The sequence below is a fragment of the Vulpes vulpes genome, chromosome 5 (assembly GCF_048418805.1).
Source record: "Vulpes vulpes isolate BD-2025 chromosome 5, VulVul3, whole genome shotgun sequence".
NCBI lineage: Eukaryota > Metazoa > Chordata > Mammalia > Carnivora > Canidae > Vulpes > Vulpes vulpes.
In genome coordinates this window covers 138597724-138618229 of record NC_132784.1, presented here as the reverse complement: position 1 = coordinate 138618229, position 20506 = coordinate 138597724, and the positions used below count along the sequence as shown (strand labels likewise).

The 20506-nt window shown below is 56.6% G+C and overlaps 1 protein-coding gene across 2 annotated transcripts in view; it reads right to left on the bottom strand.

Moving 5' to 3' along the window:
* DDC (dopa decarboxylase) overlaps positions 1 to 7136 on the bottom strand; it is a 73728-nt gene extending 66592 nt beyond the window's left edge. Inside the window, exon 1 of one of the 2 annotated variants that reach the window (XM_072760110.1) lies at positions 6963 to 7136. The gene's annotated coding sequence lies outside the window, so the exon portion shown is untranslated. Of the gene's footprint in view, positions 1 to 435; positions 715 to 6962 lie in introns of those variants that run through there. The other variant, XM_072760109.1, reaches the window with a different exon arrangement.
* Positions 7137 to 20506: the final 13370 nt, after the last annotated feature.

Genomic DNA, 20506 nt, shown 5'->3' with positions numbered 1-20506 from the left:
GACTGTTGCTCTCCCGCGGGGAGCTGTGCCCTCGGCCCCGGGCTCCCTTCCCACCGTCCCGGCCTCTGTGCCCCACACGCACCGCGAATCAGCCTGGAAGCCCATCCCTGCTCACTTTGCTCTATGGCTGTCGCGCTTGAGGGACGGCGGGCCAAAAAACCATCACAAGTTTCTGCTTCTCTGCCTGACTTTTTGCTTAGAGACACACACCCAGGGCAGGTGGCTTGGGTTGGCGCCAACGTCGAGGGAGCTTTCCCAGGGCGCCCTGCAGCCTGCGGCTGGGTGCCGAGCCGTCCGGAGCCACGGCCAGAGGATGCCGACCGGCTGCGGTGATGCAGCCCTCTGGGCCCGAGACCCCAGGGTGCCGGCCATGCAGGGGCCGCACCGGCAGGGTGGCTGGTCCCTCGGGCTACGAGGACAAAGAGCAGTACTCACAGGCAGCCCAGAGGTGCTTGCCCGCTCGGCTCGCTCTCCTCTCTCCTCTCTTCCGTGACAGTTCAAAGGCACAGAGGATGTGATTGCCACTTATATAGACAGTGTCCGCCTCCCCAAAGCCAATCAGCAGACGGCTCTGCTTATTTACCCGCAGCATCTCCCACCTCCGCCCTGCGGCTCCCCACCCGGCCCGAGGGCGGGGGGAGGGAGGCAGAGCAGGACCACGGGGCCAGCGGAGACGGCGGGGCCGGGGCCACAGGCGCAGGGAAAGGGCTCTGCGTCCCTGGCTCCGTGCAGGACCCAGACTCGGGGACACCCTCAGGGCGACCTCTGCGCAACTGCGGGCTGCCCGGCTCTCAAGGAGGAAGGACCAGCGCGGACAGGGCTGGCGGGGGGGACTGGCTCGGCCAGCCCCGGGCCGTCGGTGCCCGCTGCCTGGGGGTGACAGGGCGGCCACCAAGCCCCTCCACACACAGGCCGCTGCCCAGCCCGTCGGTCCTGGTCGGAGAGTCGCAGGAGCAGCCGAGGACCTGCCCAGTTCATACGATTCAAAATCCTGCTCTAACCCTGAAGCCGACCAGCACTCAGCACACAAATTTCTATTTTTTTTTCTTTTTAAAAGAGAACATTTTTAAAAACACCTGATTGAAGACGGATTTTCTGATGTTTTATAGTGGGTGTACAGTAATGCCCCTGGCTTTTTTTTTTTTTTTTAACTGAGGTATAATTGATCTACAATATTATGGGACTTTGAGGTGTCAGGACGGCGATCGGACGCTTGCATAGGTGGTGAAACGAGCCTGCGCACCAGCTGTCACCACCCCAAGCTGACAACACGATCCACTGTACCCTCCCTGCTGCCATGACATCTCTGCAATATCTATATTTTATGGCTGCAAGTTGATATTTCTGGTTATCTATCCCCCCCCCCCAGGTCACCCCCCCCACCCCGGCGACTGCCAATCTTTTCTTTGTAAGTCCAGGTTCTCTTGTTTGTTCTGTTGTTTAGAGTCCACCTGTGAGGGACGTCAGACCTACGGTGTTTGTCTTTCTCTTATTTCACTTAGCATAAGGCCTCAAGGCCCATCACAAATGGCAAGATTCTTGGGTTTCCTTCCTCCCACACCCCCTCAGGCAGGCCGAGCAGTGCAGTACTGGGGGGGGGGTGCAGGCAGGGTTCATTTCTCCTTTAAGGTGTGCACAGAGCCCACTCCTGCACACGCACGCACACGCACGCACACGCAGCATGCGGCACACTGCTGGCCAGGAACAGAGGCCTTGGAGGGCAGGGCCGGGCCTGCAGCAGGTGGGGGGTGGGGCTAATGGGCTGGTAGGGAGCCCGGCCCCTGGTGCGTGGCTCCCTCCCTGCCTCAGTGGCTCGGTGAGGGCAGGACGCTAGGACGCTGCTCCCCCCAGCACGGAGGTGGGCTCCTGCAGGCGAGAGGTGGGCAGGAGCCGCGGGACTCAGTGGGAAGAGGGAGCAGCCCGCTGGACACACCCGCCGGGCCGGCGGCAGGTGGCTGCACGCACAGGGCTCCCCGGGCGAGGACTCCAGGCTCTGGAGAGGGCGGCCCCCACCCCCTTGCAGCACACTGCGTGGTAAACCTGGATGAAGACAAGGGGGCTCGCCGAGGACAAGCGTGGTGACGGAGGGGCTGACCCCCGCTCAGACCTCTGGACCAGGAGGTGAGAATCAAGTGAAATCCACCACTCCTGGGGCTCAGGGGGTGAGCGTCTGCCTCCGGCTCAGGGCGTGACCCCGGGGTCCCGGGTTCGAGTCCCCCAGCAGTGTCCCTGCGTGGAGCCTGCTTCTCCCTCTGTCTGTGTCTCTGCCTCTCTCTCTGTCTCTCTCTGTGTCTTCATGAATAAATAAAGAACATTTTTTTTTTTTTTAAAGAGTATCTGTTCTGAAGTGGCTCAGTCAGTTGAGCATCCAACTCTTGATTTTTTGCTCAGGTCATGATCTCAGGGTCGTGAGGTCGAGCCCTGCATTGGGCTCCACACTCAATGCACAGTCTCCTTGAGATCCTCTCCCTCTGCCCTTCCCCCGCTCATGCACACGCACACACACTCTCTCTCTAAAATAAATACAATAAAATAAATCTTTAAAAAGGAATATCAGTTCTTCAAACCATAGAAATTCGGAAGAGAACCTACAAGCAAATAGAAAGAGGTATTTAAAATTTGCTAACTGGGGGTTAGGTTTTATAATATAAAAAGACCTTCCAACTAAAAGAAAGCTCATTTGAATTATGGCATTTATCAGAAATGGAAACAAAATGTCTCATAAATATGTAAAAAGGTTATCTTTCTTGTTAGTGATCGAAGAGGATAACTCTTTATTGCTAAAGTATAGAATTCGAGTTGAGGGGGGGTCAATCAGTTAAGGGTCTGCCTTCAGCTCAGGTCATGATCCTGGGGTCCTGGGATCGAGTCCCGCATCGGGCTCCCTACTCAGCAGGGCGTCTGCATCTCCCTCTGCTCCTCCCCCACTCATGATCTCTCTCTCTGAAAGAAATTAAAAAATCTTTTAAAAAAAGAATTTCCATTGATTCTGTAGATTTGGTTCTCTTTCTGGCTACCTAATTACATTCTCTTCAAGGTTTTAATAATTTGTCTGTTACTTCGAGCAGATTTCAATATCTTTCTAGTCCTTTTTCTAATTTCTCTTTCTTGCCTCATTACACTATCTAGGACTCTGCTCTCTAGGACGACAGCCATGAGCCACACCTGCCTGTGGGGCTCTTGAAACACATCCAGTGCTAGTGAGGAAATGGATGCTTCATTTATTTTTATTTAATAATTTATATTCAAATCTAAAAACTGAAGCAGCATAAGAACTTTCCCCAGCACACAGTTTGAGTGTAGGGCTATGTTCCACTGAGGTATCACATAAGATCTCTCATTCTACTGCAGTTTACATGGATTTTTAAATTTTTAAGATGTGGCTACTAGGAAACTTAAAATTTAAGATTCCGTATGTGGGGGTGCCTGGGCGGTGCATTGGCTGAGTGTCCAACTCTTGGTCTCAGCTCAGGTTGTGATCGTAGGGTTGTAAGATAGAGCCCGGGTCTGGCTCCTCCCTCAGCACAGAGTCTGCTCAGGAGTCTCCTCTCCCCCTGCCCCTGCCCCAACTCTTCACTCTCAAATAAATCTTCACAAAAAAAAAAAAAAAAGTTTCATATGTATGTGCCTGGCACTATTCTGGGGTCTCCATGATGCTGTTGAATAGAAGCAGCTGTGAACATCCTTACCTGGTTGGCTTTAAAAAAAATGCTGCTCGCATTTCACTATTAATAACATGGTCTCGTTGGACATTCTTTATTAGAAGGTTTCATCTATTCCTTCTTCTGTAATCAATTGATGTTCAATTTTACCAAGATATTTTCTGCATCAGAAGAGAAAAGCATACTTTTCCTCCTCTAAATTAATATGATGATGTCGTTAATACATTTTCTAATTTTTCAAATAATCCTTTTATTCTTGGGATAAAACTGGCGCATTAACCATTGCATCGACTTTTTACGACTTTCTCATGAATAAAATTGTAATTTTTCTTGCTAACATGGATTTTCTCTAGTGGCAGATTCTGTGGTCTCATAGACTGGAAAAATCCCTTCTTTTTTAATTCTCTAAGCAATTTATATAATTTTGAAATTTAGAATTATCCAAGTCACTGACAGTGTGTGACAAACCATACGTAAAAATAATTTGCCCCTCCTCCCGTGTTTGAAGAAATATTCTGAACAAATCAATTTATTTCTTATTTAGGACCGATCAGTAGGATTTCTATTTCCCCTTGATGTTATTTCAAATGTAAATTTAATATAATTTCAAATTTTTAAATTTAATGACAAAGGTTTGTCTCCTTGTTTTAATATACTCATTACCATTTTGCTTGGTTGGATCTATGATGATGTCTCCTTTTTTTTTAAGATTTATTTTTCATTAGAGAGAGAGAGAGAGAGAGAGAGAGTGCATGAGCGGGGGCGGTGGGCAGGCAGTGGGAGAGGGAGAAAGAATCCTCAAGCAGACTTCCCGTGAGCAGGGAGCCCGATGTGGGGCTCGATCCCAGGACCCCGTGATCATGACCTGAACCAAAATCAAGAACCGGCCATTTAGCCGAATGAGCTGCCCAGGTGCCCCTGTAATGACGACCCTTTTTCTTACAATATTATTTAGTTATTTTCCCCTCTTCTTGTCTTTAGTTTGTATTGAGATAAAGAACTGAGCTTAAATCCAGAGTTGGACGCTCAAACAAGTGAGCCACCCAGGCGCCCCAGAACTGTTTCTAAATAGAAAACCCTTTAGCTTTGTTGATCTGCCCTCATCTACCTTTATTTTCTTTTTCATTAATTTTTCCTCTTGATCTTTATTATTGCCTGTGTTCGATTATCCTCATTCTGTTATTTCTCTAGCACGTTTGTTTGTCTCAATTTCTGTGCTCTTCCAATGTAGAATATCAGCATTTGAAACTACACGTTTTCTTCTACATCCTGCTTCCAATCCATATCTCAAGCTTTAAAATGTAGCATATTCCATTAGCATTTATTTCTGAGTATTATTTCACTTCTATTGTATTTTTCCCTTGATGTGTGAGTTGTGGTACCTCTTCAAGAAAACTCCAGACATAGATAGCAATTATTACTTTTAAAAAAAATTGAACTGAATTGAATTGAACTGAACTTAATTGAACTGAACTGAATGGAACTGAACAGAATTGAATTGAACTGAACTGAACGGAACGGAATTGAACTGAACTGACCTGAGCTGCATCGGAGTGAGGGAACTCGTGGTAATAGCGATTCTCTGACAGGTGTTGAGATTTAGGCCACAGCCTGTTACATCCTCAAATTTTGCAGCAGTTCACATGCACTCGAGAAAGAGCATTCTCTAGCTCTCTGGTGAGGGCTTCTATTTATGTCCAATACATGACGATGGTTACTTATCGAAATTTTCCAAATCTAACATCCGTGTCCCTTTGATCAATCATCAGTTTACTATCATCGCTAATGATGTGTTGAAATTTTCCATTATGATGGTGAGTTCGTTGATCTCTCCCCATGGTTGTGTCAAGCTTTGCTTAACATACTTAAGGTCTATTTATCCTTCTTCCACTATGAAGATTTAAATTTCAAGCAGCACCAATACATTCCTGTTTTCAAAATGCCCTCAATCCACTCTGTGAGTACATCCCGCATGAGCGTCCCGGGGTGCCTCTCTATGCCCACACTTCCATGCGGGTAACCCTAAGAGCAAGTGCAAGGCTGAACCCTGGACTTACCCCTGGCAATATGAGTGCCACTTGTCACTTCCTGGACCCAACACACTGGATCACTAGGCGAACCAAGGGCAGCGTAGACTGCCCCCAGGGGTTTGGCCTCCTCTGGTCAGGGACCCTCAGAACTGGGAGCACCGGGCCCCAAGCCTGTGCATGGGGAAAGTATCTCGATAATGCCTGCCGTGCCCTCAGGCCACCTTGGAAGCCCAGAGCCTTCGACCGACCGTGTGTCCTGTCCTGCACTTGCCACTTTCCGGCTGAGCTTTGACGTTCCCCACCTCCACATTTCCCATCCCCCTCCTGCCGACAGTCCTGTATCTCTGGTCCTGTCCCTCCGGACCCCACTCCTTACTCTCCAACGGGCTCGTGTGAGTACTCTCTGCCTGGGACATGGGCATTGCTTTAAAAATGCAAGGCTCCCCCAGAATGGCAGGAGGCAGGGGCCAGGCTGTGCCACAACAACATCTAAGTGCTAATTGTGTGGTCACGAGCCAGGAGGTCCTGGGCGACTGTCCTCCTCACCTCTCCTGACTCCGCATCTCGCGTGTCTTTGAGGATATGTTAAAGATGCAGAAGGTGAATCCCAACACACACTAACCACTCAGAAGCATTGTTTTAACTCAAGCCTGATGGAGAAGCCATGACCTTCTCAAGGCTGGCATCTTCCGACGGACGGGACTACAATCAGCACGGCAAGTGGGCGGCGAGACCCTCCAGCTCTCCTCAAATCACACTCCACAGGTAGACTCTGACTTATCTTTGATGCTCCACACGTTACAGCTGAGGGAAGAGTCGCTATTTCTCTATCATCTCCCGAGTGCTGGATATTTTCCGGACAGTCTGAGACTTCATCCTCACAGTTACCTGACAAGGTACGTGCTAGAAAAATCCCCATTTTAGAGAGGAAGAAACGGAGACTCAGGGGAACAAAGGACCCAAAACCACAGTGGATGCAAGTGGAAGGACCAGATGTGCCCCTGTCTGTCCTGTCTTTGCCCTTGAGTGACAGGCAGGAAATCCTCCCCAGCACCTACCTGGCCACACGCGAGCGGCACGAGGGCCTGTGCCCGCATGCGCCGTGGTGTCATCCTGCGAGGCACCGGCCTAGTGGTGACCAGTAGTGACCTCCGGTCCTCAGGTGAGTTAACGTGAAGCCAGTGATCGGTCTTGGGACCGAGAGTCAAAGTACAGGTGTTGCAATTTCCAATAATTAACCATCTGATTAAGTATGAAGCCAGGGACTTACGTGCTGGGAATCCTACTTCCTTCTGAGCCTGTTCCCTTTCAGGAGACTCGCTGGCTCTGGGGTTGAGGAAAACGTGGGCAAGCGGCGTTCAGACAGGTCACTCTTTGCAGCCTGAGGTCCAGACAGCTGCTGTCCTCGCTCTTGCAGCCTCCCGTGCTGGTTAAACGTTAACTTCTGCTGGTGATAAAGGTCAAGGAAATCTGGAGAAACCTCCAGGGAAAGCTCACTCCCCAAAGCTGGCTCGCTTCCTCCGCAGTCCCGCGTGGATCCTTTTACCGCCGGCCGGCCACCAGATGCCTACACTTCCCCAAACAGCCCCGGTCGCAATTTTTCAGCCTCATCAGGTCATCCCATAAATTCCCACCTCGCACCATGGGAAGCCTTCTCGGCAGCCCCCCGAGCTAAGCCCGCACGCCCCAGCTCTTCCTTCCCCAAGCATGGAAATGATGGTTACGATGCAGAGAACCATACAGTGGGCAAGATTTTGAGCGATTTGCAGAGAAAACACAGTTGAGAGAATTTTATTGGGACATAAAGCACGGCTGAGAGGGGGCATCGAGAACACGCAGACACATTTGCAGGGAGTGTGGGGGCTGGCCTCTCTGGTGCACCTGCAGCTGCTCGGAGCTAGGGGCTCGGCAGGTACAAAGGGCAGAGGGGGCGGGAGGCCGTGCTCAGGCCATTCCTTAAAGAACTGGGCCCAGACGGGGAGGACAGAATGGCCATGGCCTGAGGCGCTCGTCACAGGCTGGAGGAGGGAGAGCTCTCGGTGTTCTGCGCCTGGGGGCCAGGATAGGCCAGGGATGGGGTGGGGATCCAGGATTCACGGTTAGTGCTGGGACCCCGGATGGAAGCAGGGTGGGGTCACTGAGGGCCCTGCGGAGACTCTAAGGCTCTGCAGGAGCCGCTGGAGGAGAGGAGTAGGGAGAGGAAGGGGGCCCTACAGGGACACATACCAATGGCTCCACGTGCAGCCTGACATCAGTCGACCCCAAAGAAGTAGTTGTCCTCATAGGGGAAGGACGAGGGAAGGCACCTGTGAGGGCAGGGAGCCTCAGAGAGCATTGCGAGCCCTAAAAGGAGTCCACCCCCCGCCCCCGCCCCCAAGGACCGTACAGGCAGGGGCCTTTTGAGCCATGGTTCCTAATCTGTATTTCCTCCAACTGCAGGGGAAGGCTCTGGAGTGTTTTTAGGAAGCCGGGCCTTAGCGTCTGTGTGTCTTCATTTAAGGTCACTCTGGCCCTTGTGTGGAAAATGGACCAACGGGTGATAAGAGTAAACTCGTCTCTACTCTCCTGACTCGCGGGAAAGAGCAGAAATCCAAGGAACGTGGCAGGAGTTTTGGATGGGCTGAGGGAGGGGAGGGGGTTGTGTGTGCACGCTCAGGCCTGCTTGTGGATGTGAGTGTGCACGTGGGTGGGCCTGCACGCGAGCAGGTGTGGACGTGAGTGTGGGGGTGTCAGGAGCTTGCTGGAAGAGGATGGCCAGGGAGTCACGATGACTGAAGGGACAGGAGGCCCCTGGAGGGATGGTGATCATCACGGATTAAGAAGAGGCGCTCAGGGCGGGCCCGTTTAGGTTGGGGCACGAAGGAGATTAAGAGTTTGGCTCGGGGATTAAAAAAACACATTTAATTGAAACCACAAATTACATAAATCACAGGTACCACGCGCACGCATCACTTGGTGGAGACGTGCATGAACTTTTCCATGTAGGAGTCTGTGGCTCACAAAAGAGGTCTGGGCGGGAAATGAAGTTACGCGCGACCAACGTGGAGATGGGGTTCGGAGCAACAGGACTGGATCAAATCACCCAAGGACAGTGTGTGAGAGAAGGGAGTACACGAGAGCACGACTTACAGAGAAGGCAGAGACCCGGTCCTGTCACTCTGACCAACAGTTTTCCTACCAGCAGACAAACGTACCAAGGGATTTAAGTGACTAGTGGAAAATTCTTGTTGGGGTGGGATCAGCCCACGGTCTCGGGTGGATGACCTCGGGGCACCTGCCCACACACGCCCCTCGGGGGGTTATTTTGTGCCGACGGGCCAGCCGGCCTGGTGCCACCTTGGACAGACCTGCCACGACCACCACTCGGTGGCCTGAAATCTTCTTGGGCATCCACCTGACCCCATTCTTCCTTTTCATCTGACCACACAAGTCCTAACACTTGAGTGCACCCGTGGGGCATAACGTCCGAGATCTGCTCCAGAGATTGCACCGCAGCTCACACCTGTTCCCCACCATCGCCCCGGGGCCCCCGGCGAGCCCGCGGCCTCCGGGAGGTGGGCTGCACCCGATGGGAGAGCCACGCGTCCCGCGGCTGGTGGCCCGAAACATGCTCCCGTCTGGAAGTCTCCTTCTCAGGCCATTTCTTGTCATACCCGACCCGGCCGGTTGGCCTTTCCCCGCAGTGTCGTGGCTTCTTTGGCGTCGGGAGGTCGCTTTGCCTACACCTCCCTCTCGGGGACGCCGTCCTCCCCCGAGCGAGACCTTTCGTAGATGCTTCGGTCTAACCAGTCAGCGGAACGTTCTGTGTCCTGGGGACGTTCTGCTGACCTCCGTGCAGCATGCACGGCCCTCCGCGGGCACAGGGCCGCTCTCGGGAAAGAACCCAGCTAAGGCTGCCCCGGTGCTCCGTGAGGGAGCACAGTAAAGCTTCCGAGAGCAGCAATTAAAACATTCCTCCAGGGGCGCCGGGCGGGGGGGGGGGTGCTCAGCGGTGGAGCATCTGCCTTCGGCCCAGGGCGCCACCCCGGGGTCCTGGGATCGAGTCCCGCATCCGGCTCCCTGCAGGGAGCCTGCTTCTCTCTCTGCCTGCGTCTCTCCTGGATAAATAAATAAAATCTTAAAAAAATAAATAAATACATTGATTAAACATCCCTCCATAATTCTATCCCGGAGACAGCGCTATTGTCAGTATCGTCTGTCAACACTGACCCTGGAGGAGCAACTGCGCTGAGCACCCGGAGGGAGGAGGGAGGGCCGGGCGAGCTGCATTTGCCGCCTGCTTCCCCGCACTCGACAGCACCTCATCATCGTGCTGCGTCACAGCCAATGTCCTTCCCCACGTTGCGGTTTCTGTTCCTTGATGTTCAGAGTTTTCACTCCAGGGCTGTTCAGACCGGATGGCCCAGCTCTGTTCCTCTGGGCTCCTCGGTGTCAGGTTTGCTGTCTCCTCCACTCCGAGTGTAGACACGAGGGCCCCTATTTCTCTGTGACGTTTTTCTACACTTACATTTTTTTTTACTCTTAGATCTTCACCCACCCCTGGGACTTACAGGGAGGCAAGACCGACGAGGGCCCTCATGTGTCCCCCCAACTAGTAGAACAATTCTCCCGACGTTAATTGTGGAGCAAAAGCCCCCCTCTCTCATCTTGCCGTTTCCTGAGCTTGTCGTCGCTCTGCGGGACACCCGCCTCTGTGTCCTTCAGCAGGCAAACGCCACACCTTTTAAGGAACTGAGATACTTGGAAGGCCAAGGGTTCCTGTACAAGTTTTCTCTTGCAAAAAATCCCTTGCTACTTTCACATATTTCTCTTTCAAGAGGAACGTTCAAATCGTTTGCTGGTGCATTCACGAACCACGGGGGGTGTGGCTGGAAGAACATTAGCGCGTGACGTTAAAGGAAGTCTTTCCGTCAAGAATGTTGCTGCCCCCAATTCCAGTCCGGGCCCCATCTTGGTCTGGGGTCCCTCCGGAGCTAATCCGGAGACAAAGATTCAGGCACAAGTAGTTTATTTTGGTCGTGACCACAGAAAACCTGGGCAGGGATGGGGGAAGTAAGGCAGCGATGGGAGGAAGCCAGCACAGGGCACGTTCCCAGGCTCGACGACACTGTGGGCGCCTCCAGGAACACGGTTCCGGACTCTCCGAGCCGGTACAGGATGTTCCCTTGGTGGGTGGGTGGGGGGGGTCGCTCGCCTGAGCACCCCTCACTCAGGCAGAGCCAGCGCTGGCGACCAGGGCCAGCCCGTGGCAGAGTCACGGCTCAGCAGTGGTTCGCGAGGGGCCTCTGGCCCGGATGCTCAGCAAAGCGTTGTGTTTGCACATCAGCTTTGGAGGCTTGTGGACACAAGATCTTAAATCTTAGGAACGTTTCATGATATCACGTGAGCTCAGGCTTTCCAAGACACAGCCTGGAGTTGAAGAACCTGTTCCGGTGTTGCTACCTGCGGATGCCCCGACGTCGCTGGCGGGCTGGGGGGTCTGGGTGCGTCCTGTAAGCAGACTCGGGGAGGCGGCCCCTCCAGGCGAGGCGTAAGGCCCATCTACACCGCGCAGTCCCCCTCAGAGTTTCAAAGCCACAGCATCCGGTCTGGAGTCCGGTACGTGGATGTCCCTGTGTACGTTGTTGAGACTCGACGCTTTTCAGATCGCGGACGCCCTTGCAGCACGGGGATGTGCCTTGGCTTGTTCATAGGACACACACGTCCCAAGGGAGGTGTCTCGAAGGAAGGGCTGCCTGGCGAGGGGGCACAAAATAACCAGCCGGGGACACGCCGACCTGCCGCCGGAGGGCCTGGGCCCGTGGCCGATGGGGCGCCACTGCCGTCGGGAGCTGCGTGTGGCGGGGACCCTGGCCTCTGAGATCACCTAGCCAAGACCAGGGACTGATTCCATCCCAACAGAACCTTCCAGGGCTCCGTTACCTTCACCCGTATTTCTTCACGGCTGCCACGATGCCCACACCATGTTTTTCTTACTGTTTTCAGGGAACCAGGCCTGGACGTCCATTTGGGCAACTCGGATGTTTCTGCGACACAAGGCCTCTCTCGCGTGAGTGTCTGAGGCATGACCACCGAAATCCAAGCCCAGAAGTATCTGAGGACAGAGACCACTCGGCGCCTGCCGTCTCCTGATGAGACAGGAGGCCTGCGTAGGCCCCCGGTGGATGAGCTCCCCGGCTAATGTGGCTTCTCAGCCCTACTATGTGGCCTTTTGAGTGAGGGTCATAGTTCCTGGGTCCCAGGTGACCCCCAAGGGGAGGGTCACACCACCAGGACCAACGTCAGATTTCCCTGGAAAAGCCACTTAGCTTAGGGCATGGTGAAAAGATCATTTCCGTGCTTTTCTGCTGAACAGATGTTTTTTAAATTTGCGTAAACACAACTTGTCAATTCTGTGTTTCACGGGTTGAGCCTCTGCTGCTGTGGCTACGGGGTCATTACCAAATCCTGAATTCGTCTAGATTTTCTCCTCCGTTCCCTTCCAGGGATTTTATCGTTTTGCCTTTTACGTTCAGGTCTGTGGTCTCCTGAGTTGGAGCTTGTGAAGGGTGTGAGGTCTGCGTCTAGGTTCACTGTTGTGCATGTGGGCATCAGGTTATGTCACCATGAAGAGCAGAGGGGACCATCTGTTCTCATTGTGTTGCCTTTGCTCCTTTGTCAGTTGATTATGTTGATGGGGTCTACTTGTTGTGTTCTATGGATCTGTTCTTTCACCAGTAATACAGCCTTTTTTTTTTTTTTTGAGGGGGATCGGGAGAGGGAGGGAGACGGAGGGGGGGAGACAGAGAGGGAGGGAGAAGGAGGGCGAGAGGGAGAGAGAGGGAGGGGGAGAGGGAGAGGGAGAGGGAGAATCCAAAGCAGAACTCCCTGCTGAGTGTGGGGCCCCGTGCAGGGCTCCATCCCACTACCCTGAGATCATGAACTAAGCCAAAAATCAAGTGCCCACTGCTTAATCCATTGGTCTACCCAGGCACCCCATTAATACACAGTCTTGGGGCCCCCGGGCGGCTCAGTGGGTGAAGCATCTGCCTTGGGCTCCAGTCATGATCTCAGGTCCTGGGATCCAGCCCCATGTCGGGCTCCCTGCTCAGCAGGGGGGGGGGGTCTGCTTCTCCCTCCTCCCACTCATCCTCTAATAAATAAAGATCATTTTTAAAAAACCCCACAGTCTTGGGGATCCCTGGGTGGCTCAGCGGTTTCGCGCCTGCCTTTGGCGTGATCCTGGAGTCCCGGGATCGAGTCCCGTGTCAGGCTCCCTGCATGGATCCTGCTTCTCCCTCTGCCTGTGTCTCTGCCTCTCTCTGTCTATCATAAATAAAAAAATAAAAATAAATCTTAAAAAAAAAAAAAAGACCCACAGTCTTGATCCGCTGTAGCTTTAGAGTCAGCCTTGGGTTTGAGTGCTGGGAATCACCCAACTTTGTGCTCCTCTAATTTCTCGAAGCACCGGATCAGGAAGTCGGTTGTGAGGGCGTCATGAGCAGCATCTTCAAAACAGAAGTCGCATCAAAGAGCAAAGAGGGGCATCGCACCTCTTGCTTCAATCACGTGTGTGCATGATGCGCACCGCGTCACAGGACAAACGCATCTTACCGCAGGTTGTCATCAAAGCCTCAAAATCCACTTCGGATACTCTCTTCCCAGCGAAATAAAATTGGGCAAGATTTGTAAAATCTAAACTGAGGATGAAACAATGAGCGAAAAAGCTCGAGAAGGCAAGTCGGATGGGCCCCCTGCTGCTCCTATGATTTTTATTGAATTAAAAAAATGACATTCACATGTTCCTTAGCTATTTCTGGGTTTTCTTCCATGAATTTTTTGCTTGCATTTCCAATATTATTTCCAGCTTGGGGGTGAGAAGGAGCTGGCTGGGAGAGGGGCCTGACATGCCAGCGGGTCCTGAGGGCAGCGCTGGAGCCTGCGTGGGGCCCCAAGGCCCTGCGCCCTGGTGGCTCTAACAGCTGACCGCGTGGAGTGATCCCACCTCTACTTGCAAGCCAATGGTCAAGCGAACGTGCTACGGGAGGTGCCCCCTTGTTTGAACTCGAGCCTCCCCTACGAGGTGGACCGTCGGCGGGGGTGGCCTGTGCTCCAGAGGTGAGGGATGGCAGAGGCTAGCAGAGGGCAGAGTGGAGGGAGCCCTGCGGGGTGCTCGGGTTCGGAAGCCCCAGCTTTGCCAAGCCACGGGCCATGCTCAGGGAAGGGAATGAAGGCCCCCCCGGGCTCTGTGGCCGTGCAGATGACAGCCTCACAGGGTGCACAGAGCCCCATCGGGTGCCAGGAGACGGGGGCCAGGCCTGGCCGTGCACACCTGGCTGTGCACACCTGGCCGTGCACAGCTGAGCCAGCCTAGCCCAGTGGCCAGAGCGAGCAGCCTGGGTGCCCGGCAGGGATGACGGTGCACCGGGCTGCACGCCTCTGGCACAGCACCCGAGGTCCTGACAGGCCCATCAGTGGCAGCACTGGAGGCGGCCTGTGTCCTGCCAGGGCAGGAGCCCCGGGGCCTTTCCGGCTGTGCCAGCTGGTGCTCCCTGCAGTGCTCCCAGGGTGTTCCCGGGGCAGCCTCGAGGCCTTCTAAGTTGAGCCGCAGCCTTTTCTGGCACAGCCCACTGATACCGTCCCCGTAGCAGCTCAGCAGGTCCCCGATGGGCCGGGTGGGGGGTAAAAACACAGCAGATGCGGGTGCCTCATGTCCCTGGAGCCGATGTGACCTGGACATGGTCGCGTTACCTGTCGTGGCCTGTGAGCAAGCGTCGTATTGCCAAGCCAAAGCCTTTACTTCCAGAAGCTCCCCAGGGCTTGGAGATGTGTAGCTCCGGAGCTCCGAGGCGGAGTCTGACGGTCGCGCAGGTCGGAATCCACGGCGTCTTTTCACAGGTGTGTTACAGGACTCCCCCAGGCTTGCCGCGAGAACATGCCAGAGGGCACAAGCCTGCTCTCGAAGCCTCTAGAAGTCCCCTCCCAGGGGAGCGACCCCGATGCACCGGGCCCCGCGGCACCTTCTCTCCCCACTGAACCAGACCCTCGGGGAGCGAGGCCAGGGTGCAGCTGCGCGGCGTCATCCCGAGGTTCCTCTCGCAGCCCGGTCTCACAGCAGGACGCGGACTTAGCGCCGGGTAGGTCCCACGTCCACATCTCCGCGGGGAAAGATCTCAGCCGTCTCAGAAACAGCGTCGTCCTATTGTAGGTAAAATTGAAAATAGGGCAGTAACAGAATACCAACACCACTTCACTGTCTGCAGGAAATAAAAAATAATGCAAGTCCCTTCCCTCTAATCAAAATAAATATGTCAAGAAGTGCGTCCTTCGGCCCACTGAGGATCGTCGGGGAGAAGGGCCCGGGGCTCTCCTCACGACACTCGCCCTGGCTCCCGACAGAAAGGCCAGCATTGTCAGGATTGGGTTGGAATTATAGGAAGGTGCAAGAACGACCGGTTCCCCGTATGGTGGCTTCTAGAAAACCATCTGTCGGGGATCCCCAGGGGGCTCAGCGGTGGAGCGTCCGACTATGGCCCAGGGCGTGACCCCGGGGTCCCGGGATCGAGTCCCACATCGGGCTCCCTGCATGGAGCCTGCTTCTCCCTCTGCCTGAGTCTCTGCCTCTCTCTCTCTGAGTCTCTCATGAATAAATAAATAAAATCTTAAAAAAAAAAAAAAAAAAAGAAGACCATCTGCCTGGAAGCCCTGCCTGGTCCCTTCTTCCTCCTGCTGGGAAAGAGGTCGCTGTGTCTGCAGATGAGGAGCAGCACACTTTCTGCTCACACTCGGATGCTTGGGTGCAAACACACTACACTTACACACTCAAGCACACTCAGTCGGGGGGATAATCCCTAGTGGGACTCAGGTGGGCAAGAGGAAACGGACCTTTCCCACCCCTGGCCCCTGCAGGCCATCTGCTCCCTGAGCAGGTCACTACTGTATAGAGAAGCCTCCTCTGCGCCAGGGTGTGTGCGGAGGACGGGCTATGCGGACACAGCTGAGCTTGTGCACCGTAGCTGTGTCCCACGAGAAACCACCGCCGTCCCTCCCAGCCGGGAAGCAAGTGGGACCAGCCAGGTGAAGGCGAGAGGGCAGCGGCTGCGTCTCCCCTGGGGGCCGAGGCAGACGTGTGGCTTCAGGGGGTGGCCTGAGCCTCGGGCGACACATGGACCCTCGGGTGGACGCCCCCGATCTCATCAGCCTCGACTGCCCCGGCGAAGTCGGTGCTCACGACCAGTCACCGGGGCCAGCCCATCCAGCACACCTTCCGCCACGCTGGAAACGCTCTGCACGCCCATCTGGTGGCCCCTACACGGAGCACTTAACTTGTGGCCAATGACACCTGGAACTGAGTTTTTCATTTAATTTTTTAATTAAAATTCAAATAGGGGTGTGTGTGTGTGCCTGGTGGCATCGTCTCAGTTGGATGCGCCCAGCCTCCCAGCGGGCCTCCGGGCCTCCCCGCACCGGGCTCCAGCTCTCGCAGACGCCCCGGCACGTGCGCGCCTCAGTATGTAGTTACGGGGTGGGGGGTGGGGGTGTTATTTTCTGAGAGAATTTGTCATGCTCTTATTTCAGATAACAAAACTCTGTGACCCAAATGACACTGCAGGCGTTTGCAATAGAAACCCGGGGGGGGGGGGAGGTGGGGGCTGGTTCTATCGCACACTAACGCATCATTCGCACACTAATGCGTCATTTGGGGAGATTTGCCTGGAAGGCGCATGTGACCAGGGGGCAGCAAGGAGACTCAGCTGGACGATCCGTCTCCACGGCTTCTGCCGCCAGGGCGCGGGGGTCACCTGCACGGCTCTCTCCGTTTTGCCCTCTGGGATCAAACACAACCCGCGTCGTCTTCTCCGCGCCAACTCCCTAGAAGTGGCCACTTGTAACAAGAACTCACCTTGTTGCTCCAACAACCAGCACCAATCTCCTGTGAAGAGACTCCAAGTTGAAAGGAGAAAAATGACAGCGGAAACATAAAACAGCAGCGGGCACTCTGGGAAGAACCCCGCAGGGGAGTCCGTCCAACCTGCAGCCAAAACTCACTTTAAAACCTGATGGGATCCCTGGGTGGCGCAGAGGTTTGGCGCCTGCCTTTGGCCCAGGGCGTGATCCTGGAGATCCAGGATCGAATCCCACATCGGGCTCCCGGTGCATGGAGCCTGCTTCTCCCTCCACCTGTGTCTCTGCCTCTCTCTCTCTCTCTGTGACTATCATAAATAAATAAATAAAAAATTAAAAAAAAAAATAAAACCTGAGCCATCAGGTTGCAAGAGCTCAAAGCAGAGATGCGGGAGTCCAAGGAATGGACAAGGAAGGGGGATGGCTCTGACGGGAAGTGGGGGGAGACGCATGGACTTCGGGGGTGAGGACTCCACGCGGGCAGCGCAAGGAGGGTGGGCCTGTGGGAACACCCTCGGGGACACACCTAGGGTCGGGACACGGTGGGGCCCAAAGGGAACCCGGTTTAAAAGGTCTGAGAAAAGCAAAGGGGTTGGCGTGCAGGTCAAGCGGATCCAACGCACTCAGGTGTCTTTGGAAAGCGTCCTGCGGTAACGCGACGAAAGTCCTCGTCGATGTAATCTGGGAAACAGTTCCAGACATCAAAGGAACCTTTGACGCACCGCGGGTCGCAAGTGCACACGCACCGTGGGCGGGCGGTGACCCCTCCGTACATACCGACCCCTTCCCGCTGTTCTGGGAAAGGCTCTAGGGCTGCCCCGGGCCCCGCGGCCTGGAGTCCCCGCTGCACCACGGGCTCCCGCGCTGGGGGGTCCCGGCCACCCTCTGGGGCAGCCCCCCGGCCGTCACCGGCCTCGCCAGGGCCCGGGATGCCTCCCTGTGCCACACACCACGGGCGATTCGGGTGTTCCCTGCCCCGCTTGCTGGTGTAGAACCCGCAGTATGAGACGCGGGGACACCGCGCTTCCCGGCCCGGCCCCGAAGCTGTAGGGCAGTTCACGTCTGATGTTTAACAGGCTCACGATGTCATAAAAATCCTTCCTGCAACTTTATTCCTCACGCGAAATATGCTTGATTTCTTAAGACATTTTTTTAAACAATGTGTTACCTGAGAGCGAGGGGAGTGTGCAGGCACGATCGCGCGGGCATGCGGGGGCCCGAGGTGGGGGTAGCAGGTCTGTAACACCCCACGCGCTGCACGTTTCCTTCCCCACTAAGTCCAGCTGCTACGTGGGGTTTTCCTTTTAAGAAAAGAAAATCACGGGCAGAGAGAGAAAAGGTCAGCAGGCTCTACAACGACCCCGAGCTGGCCCGTTTACATCCATGTCATTCAAATACAAAAATAAATGTCGAACATCCTCCCCCCACCCCCGGTTGGCCGGGCTCGGGCACCGTCCTCGGGGCACCGGCCCTCTCGGGTGGAATTCCCGGCCACGAGGCTGGGGGCTTCCCTGCTCCACCTGGCGTGTCACCGCGGCCAGGGTACGAGAGACTGTGTCAAACCAGCGACACGAGGACCGAGGCAGACGCCGTCATTCTCCTTTTAAATAAAATGCACGTTTATAAACACAAAACGCGGCGGACACCAGCTTTCTCACGGGGAGGGCGTGGGGTCGCAGCTCACCAGGTCCAGGCAGAAAGAAGGAACAAAAGAAATGGTGCATTTGGTTTACGGTGAGGAGAACAGCGTCTGAGGTGCTGAGCGCGGCCAGGCAGGTGCGCCCGGGCCTGCCGCCAGGTGTGCCAGGGCCTGCCAACGGCCGGGTGGGGGGGGTGGTTAGTGCACCTCCGTGGCTGCACCACACACTGGCTACAAAAGGCAGAAAATGCAACAGAGCATTTATGGTGAAAAACGTCCCGCTGTAAGTTTTGCATTTGTGTACGTGGCCCTTGGATGGCGAGTCCGGAGCGGGGCCTGCAACCTAGACCAGGGTTTCCCGACCCAGAGCTCCCCACAGCGCATCGGTGTCCCAGGCCTTCCCGGGCGTCCCACACTGGGTGCACGCTGCAGGGTGGGGCTGGGGGCGGGGGCAGAGTCAGGCACCCGGCGGCTGGCACCCGAGCCGAGCACCCGTCCTGCGTGGTGACTGAGCCGGGGCCTGTCAGGGAGACCTTCGGTTTTGCAGGGACCATAAGTCACCCCACAGCCACAGCCCCTCTCATGCCTGGTGACTCTGCTTAGGGGCTGGGGGGAGGGGAGGCCGGGTGGTGGGGTGGGGAAGGCTGGGGCTGGAGGGAGGCCTGACCGGGGGCGACGAGGCCAAGGGGTTGGGGGGGCCCAGGAGGGGAAGGGGAGGGGGGCAGGGGAGGCCAGGGGGGACACCGCGGCCCGAGTGCCTCAGCCCCGGGAGGGGAAGTAGGCCCGTGTTGAGCGGACTCAAGAGCCACACGTGCCATGAGTCCCCCGCGCACCATCAGCCGAGGGGCGGCAGGACGGAGGTCCCGGGGGGCGGGGGGGAGGGGGACCCTTAAATGCCAGGCTGCAGATGTGCCCTTTTCAAGGCTACGTCTTTGTCACCATGGAAACCGCAGCGCGGGCAGCCAGGCAGCTGCAATTTCCCCCTTAGATCCTTTTCCGCCCCAGGCACAGGGGTGGGGGTGGGCACAGCCAGGGAAGGGCCTGAGCTACCGTGGGGTGGGGTGCAGGTGAGGGTGGAGGTGTGAGGGTGGAGGTGGGGGGGCAGGTGAGGGTGCACCTGAGGGTGGAGGTGGGGGGGCAGGTGAGGGTGCGGGTGAGGGTGGAGGTGGGAGGGCAGGTGAAGGTACAGGTGAGGGTGGAGGTGGGAGGGCAGGTGAAGGTGCAGGTGAGGGTGCACCTGAGGGTGGAGGTGGGGGGGCAGGTGAGGGTGCAGGTGAGGGTGGAGGTGGGGAGGCAGGCAGGGGAGGGTGCAGGTGAGGGTGCAGGGACGCAGCTCCGGGCGGCCCAGCCTGCCACGCTGGGGGCCAGCGGGCTCTCCAGGGCACCGGGCCTCCAGGACTGGGCCACGAGCTTGGGTGACCAGCTAGGGCGCCCCCGCACGCGGCCTCCGTGGCAGACAAGCGCCTGACCGCGGCCGCAACCTGCCCGTGCCCACCACGCGGGCACCGCTTACTTTGCTCTCAAAAAAATGAAAAGCTGTTGCAGGATGCGGGGCGGGGAGGGCCCGGGCGGCCTGTTGCCCCGTTACCTGCTCTGCGTGGGCGCCCCCTCCCGAGCCGCCTGCCCACCCCGCCCCTGGGCACCAAGAGCCGCACGCCCCCTGCCTGCCCCGCCCCTGCGCCCCAGCGCACAGAGATCCCACGCCCTCCCCCCGCCCCGCCCCTGCGCCCAAGGCACTGAGAGCCGCACGCCCCCCGCCCCCCCCTGCACCGCAGCGCATGGAGACCGCCACGCCCCCCTGCACCCCAGCGCACGGAAACCCTCCCCCCGCCCCGCCCCTGCGCCCCAGCGCACGGAGACCCCACGCCCTCCCCCCGCCCCCGCCCCGCCCCTGCACCCCAGCACACGGAGACCCCCCCCACCCCTGCGCCCCAGCGCACGGAGACCCCCCCCCGCCCTTGCGCCCCAGTGCACGGAGACCCCACGCCCTCCCCCCGCCCCCGCCCCGCCCCTGCACCCCAGCGCAGGGAGACCCCACGCCCTCCCCCCGCCCCCGCCCCACCCCTGCACCCCAGCTCACGGAGACCCCCCCCCGCCCCTGCACCCCAGCTCACGGAGACCCCCCCCCGCCCCTGCGCCCCAGCGCACGGAGACCCCACGCCCTCCCCCCGCCCCAACCCTGCACCCCAGCGCACGGAGACCCCCCCGCCCCTGTGCACGGAGACCCCACGCTCTCCCCCCGCCCCAACCCTGCACCCCAGCGCACGGAGACCCCCCCGCGCCTGTGCACG